The following is a 5872-nucleotide window of genomic DNA, read 5'->3' on the forward strand; positions in this document are numbered from 1 at the left end:
TTAGCCAAAAAATAAGGAATTAAATGTCTGGGAACGAGCCAAGCAACACTAGGTACAAATGCAGACTGCCACTATATCATCATAAAAAGGTGTATATGGATTTCCAAAGAAACTGTATTTCAATGTCAAAGAAATAGTATGTCACTGGGGTGAACGGTTTATGATCGCAGGTAGGGAATGGATCGTGAAAGATATGAGTGGTTCCCTAAGGAGGAAGGAGGAATAATTATAAGTATGCTCGCCATGGATTCGTATCCTCGTGTCTACGTATTCTCATTGTACAATGAAAAAGTTAGAGCAATCGTAGTTTGTGGAACTACGAGAGCAAAGAGGAATGAAAGTGATGAAAAGTATAACTTGCACCAACAGAATGGTATCAAGAGGTATTTGTCTAAGCAACAGGGCCTTACAAGACAAACCCAATTTCAGAGGTTAACTGCCATGGAACAAAGAGAGAGATATTTGTCTAAGCAACATGGCCTTACAAGATAAACACCACTTCAAGGAATGATTGCAGTACTGTAGTACATGGCATAATGTATCACTTGCTGGGGAACAAATAGTTCGAGATCAAAGATTAGATGGTATCTTGGATCCATGAAGGAAATAGACTCTGAATCGAAGAGTAAACATGCGTATTAGCCAAAAAAGAATGAATTAAATGTTTGGGGACGATCCAAACAACTCTTGATTCATGAGGTGGACTGCCGCTATATCATCCTAAAAGGATGTACAAGGAGTCCAAGGAGAAGTATATTTGATCTCAAAAATATGGTATTGATTTATGAATGAAGAATTATTGATTAATAAATAAGGTAGCTCGCGAAGAATCTGAATTCTCCTACCTATGTATCCTCATTGTGCAATAAGGAAATTAGAGCTTTTGTAGTTCAACCCACTAAGGCTGAAAGCAAAATGACCGATGAGGCAAAATAAGATGATTGATAGAATATGGAAGAAACTTGATAGTTATTTGGTAAGAACCACACTAAAGTGTATGAGTAAAGATGGATATGATGAGCAACAGGCCAAATGTCCCGCACCCAAAGATATCCGGAATGAGGGTAGGAAAGCTCCAGTCTCATCCCTTCTTTACTACTTAAGGCTCGTGACATGTAATTCTCATCCTAACTTTAAAATTGTTGGAGGATAGTCTTTGTTGCTTCTTGTGATGATGATGAAGACCTTATCAATCTTTCTATTCAAATTTCACTGATGTCTATGAATATAGGTGAATACAATGAGCAACTGGGTCAAGCGTCCCGTACCCAAAGATATTCAGAATAGGGGTAGGAATTCTCCAGTCCCATTCCCTCTCCATTGCTTAAGGCTCGTGTCATATAACTTGAATCATGATTGATATGTTGTTGGTGAAGTCCCTTGCTTGTTGCATGATACTTTTTGAATGGAGGAACTTTCCAATCGTATGATTTGAATCATGCTAAAGTCTATGAATAGAGGCGAATACGATGAGCAAATGGGTCATTCGTCCCGTACCCAAAGATATTCAGAATGGGGGCAGGAATTCTCCAGTCCCATTCCTTCTCTATTGCTTAAGGCTCATGCCACATGATTCTAACTTTGATTTAACAAGCTCTTGAAGAACCACCTTTGATATACCTTTTATTATCTACTGCTTGGTATAGCTGAGGATGGCTTGATTGAAAGTCTGACTTGAGGCTTCGAGCTCTATAACTTATAGAAAAAGTCGTATCAAGTGATCAAGGGTCTTTTGGCCACTCCAATTAGACTATGGGATTATACAATATCAAATGATTTAATTGATCAAAACTGCTTTTGATCAACTTGAATCGAGGGTTAGAATTGGTTTAAAAATATATGGTTAATCCTAATCTAATGGTTAAAATTATTATAAGTTATTCTATGGGAACATGCATTTGTTAATCAAGGACTTGATTTAAACTTATTAAAATTCTAATTCAAAATCTATCCTAAAAGAGCAAGCATTTATCATATGGCTAAAATAGAAAAACAAGCCCCTTAAGGGGAAAATGGGTATTTCACAAGGATATTAACCTAAAATGAATTATGGAAAGATCTACACTTAACAATATTAATCTAATCATGAATTAAATTAATAACAAAAAAAAGAACTTAGAAACATCTAAATGGTCAGTTATATCACAAACGAGGCAAGGTTAAACAACTAATGAATTAAGTCTAAAAATTCTAAAATCAAAATTAATCTAATTTCTAACCAAATCTAATTAATCCAAAAAACTATCAATTCCTAATCATCAATTATTTCAAAATCTAATGATGATCCTAATTAACAAGAACGAAGTTATCCTAATTCACACCAAGATTGAAAAATTAGCATCATGTTAATTAGAGAAAAACTAGAATTAACATAAATTAAAAAAGATTAAAATGGAGATTAAGCAAGAATTAAGAAAGATCATGAACAATGGGCTATAGGGTGAACTGAATTGGAGGGAGGTACAAGAAAAAAAAAATGCTTGGGGCATAGGCCCAAGCTCCAAAACATTCAAAACAAAAAAACGGATCCACAATTACTCTAGCCCAAATTCGGATTCATTATGAACACACCTTGACCATCTCACATGTGTGAAACTTAAATCTACGACTTCATCCCTTCCCCCAGAAGAACGCGAATCGTGGATGTGGTCAGCTGACTGCAACTCAGTGTAACAACGCGGCCACAAAAGAGAACTTAGCACAACATCGAAGCGAACACGTCTCTCAAATTTGAGTTTGGAATGAAGAAGATAAAGGCAAGAAACGAGGATGCGACACCAAACTAAACCATCGTCAGAACTGAAGTCACCTCACGTACGGATACAAAAAAGAAGGGAGAAGAATGACCTACCAAAATCGATGCGTTATTGATGTTGAATCTCGATGAAGATTGGGAAGCACTAGCGTTCGACGATGGAAGTGGAACGTGAGGATGATTGACTTGTCAAGAGGTGAGCTCCAGTTTTTCTTTCCTTGATCTTTCTTCTCCTTTTATTATGCACCTGTTTGAAGGTTTTCTGTCATTTTCTTCTTCTCTTTCTGTTTGAGATGTTCTTCCCTTTCCTGTGAACTCCTGTTGTTGTGATTTATCTGTGAGTAAGGTTTGTGAGTTGAAGGTTGTGAGTTGGATGTGAGTGAGGTTTGTAAGTTGGATGTGAGTGAGGTTTGTAAGTTGAAGGTTGTGAGTGAGGTTCGTGAGTTGAAGGTTGTGAGTTGGATATGAGTGAGGTTTTTTGCAGTTACTTGAGGGTTGTTACAGGTTGAAGAATGAAGTTTTTTACATGTTAGTTATGAGGGTGAATCAAAGAGGTTTTTGGAAGAAGGTTAGAGATCGTTGTAGCTTCAAAGTTCGGGAAGTTAGAGAGCGAAGAAGTTGTTTTTTTGGAAGTTAGAAGTTTCTTAGCCTTCTGTTTGGTTCATCATAATTTGTTTTTTGTTGTCGCGGAGAAATTGGGAAACAATTATTAAATCGGTTCGGTTTGCTATGCAGTTTATTAGAAAGTTAGTTGGAGAAATATTGAGGTGATGAAATTTTGTTTATGAAATTTCCAGAAACGGTTATGAGTTTTTTGATTCGGTTATGAGTTTGTTGATTCGATGAAGCTGGTTAGAGGTTAAAGTGGAGGGCTCTTTGATTCAGCAGTAGAATAGAATCACTCTTAAAGTGCGACCCTGTGTACGAGACTTTTCAGCTTCACGAGTAGCATGTTGGAACAAAGTATTAAGGTCTAGTGGACTGCTAGATGTTGTTGACTCAACTTTGATGCTATATTCTTTCCTCAGCCATGAAACGTAATTGGAGAGAGTAGCGAAAGCGAAGCGGTATTGAGGATTGATGGTGAGTTTGGCATTGAGAAAGAGAACGACGACTTATTTAATGGCGTCTAAACGAGTGAGAGGTTTTCCATTGGGTCTAGTGACACCTTTCATCTCAACCATAGATTGAGGACCAATGTCGACATAGAAGCGTATATCTTTGTTGTATATTCCTAAGGATTGCATATTGTAGCTATTGTTGTTTCTTTCACCTTTGTTGCTTCTGTCTCCTTCAACCCTTTCTACCATGGCATTTTCTTGTTCTCTTTAGGTTCTGTAACTGTTCTGAAAGAAAATGAGGGAAATGTTTTGAGTTCACATGATTGTCATTCTTCAGTTTCTTTGGTATTGTGGGAATTAGAAGCTAATTGAGGAGGTGAGAGCTTCCTGAGTTGTTGTTGTTGGTCAGTAGCATTGTTAGCATCATGGTTACACAGTTATGCGAATTAGTTATCAATTGCCGCTTACATTGTTGTGAAACCTAGATTAACTAATTGGATTGATTGTTTAATTAATGTGTTGCCAATAGACAAAACTATGACTGTTATGAGGAATAGCCAATAATGTTAATGAAACTACCCCATTGTTATCTTTCTGCTAGTTATCAGTTTAGAGAAATCAGATTAGTGCCTTGGTCCAAATAACCATATTTGTGATTTATGGTGCGGCACATCTTGACACTTTTATGAACTAATGGATCTTTGTTATACATGTTTCCCTGTTTTGGAAAGATGTGTGCTTATTGTGTGAATGTTATATTGGTTATGAATTGATATTTTTGTATGGAATTGTGCAGGTTATGTAGGTTATTTTGGGAGATCTTGAATTTGAATGGTCCATAAACTGGTTGAACCATGTTGTTTGGAGCAAGTTAAGGAGTGAATCATGTGGATGAATTACTGATTGGGGACTATAAGACCCCAAATTTGACCCTAAGATCCCTCATGCTATCTCATCATATGCACTGGCATTGGGATCACACATTGGCATCCTCCTTATCCCTCATTCATTGGGTTTGCAGCGGGAGAGATCACCAAGCACATTTGATTGTATCATACTTCATTTTTCTTTGTTTACTAACCAAAATACCAAAAATATGTTAATGTATAGTTTGTTGCTTTTGTAGGTAGTGTGCATGCTCACCTATGCTCAATTAAGCCAATATCTAGGGTTTGAGACCCTCAATGCAAGGAGCACAATCAAGAATTGATTTACATTGTCTCTAATCATCATATATGGATCCCCATGTTCTTAATTAGTTAATTTGATCAAGATTTCATCAAGAGTTTGAAGTTTGTTTGCCTTGGAAACCCTAATTCATCTAGGTATCTAGTGTAACTTCTTCAACAAGTTTCTTCAACAATTGATCAAATATTTCAAGGGATACTTCACATTACATCATCCTATGCATATGTGATCCTCCATGAGTCCGAAAAGTCAATAGAATATCAAGCTATCAAGTTGGTTCATGGTAGTTGACCAGAGAAAGTCAACGGACCAAAATTGGGATTCCCTAGACCCTATCTCCTACAATTTTGTCATATGAAAATGCTTCCAAGAGAAACGTTACTCAAAATGACATTCCAAACTACTTTCATGTTGAAGTCAAGAGCTAGTTTTTCTTGGAATGTAATTTATTATGGTAAACGATTATAGGTCATTTTGTCGGAACCCTAGTTTGGTGGTCAACTTCCCAAGACCATAACTTGCTCAATATTTATGAGATAAAAGACATTAAAATTCCATGATAAAATTCAAGATGTCTACTTAAACTTTTATGTTTGGAGGAAGCACAAATTCAACTTGAAAATGCATGTGCCAAGAGGAAACATTATAGGTCATTTTGGGCCAATACCATTGAGCAAGTGATTTTCCTCAACTTCTAAAATGCATAACTCCTTCGTGACAAATTCAAATGAGGTAAAATTTGTGACCAAATTTAATAGATTTGAAAGATATACAACTTTGATGAAGAAACATTTCTCATTTTAAGCCCATAGAAAAAGTTACTCAAGGTGGAAGAAGTGAACATTTGACTTGGGACTTAGAAAATTTT

The 5872-nt window shown here is 36.3% G+C and overlaps 1 long non-coding RNA gene across 1 annotated transcript; it reads left to right on the forward strand.

The window, feature by feature from the left end:
• The first annotated feature begins 2513 nt into the window (after positions 1–2513).
• On the forward strand, positions 2514–5476 carry LOC127093600 (uncharacterized). The gene is made up of 2 exons (XR_007792597.1): positions 2514–2951; positions 4613–5476. It is a non-coding gene; the product is annotated as an uncharacterized LOC127093600 (long non-coding RNA).
• Positions 5477–5872: the final 396 nt, after the last annotated feature.

The sequence above is a fragment of the Lathyrus oleraceus genome, chromosome 6 (genome assembly GCF_024323335.1).
Source record: "Lathyrus oleraceus cultivar Zhongwan6 chromosome 6, CAAS_Psat_ZW6_1.0, whole genome shotgun sequence".
In the NCBI taxonomy this organism is placed as follows: Eukaryota; Viridiplantae; Streptophyta; class Magnoliopsida; order Fabales; family Fabaceae; genus Lathyrus; species Lathyrus oleraceus.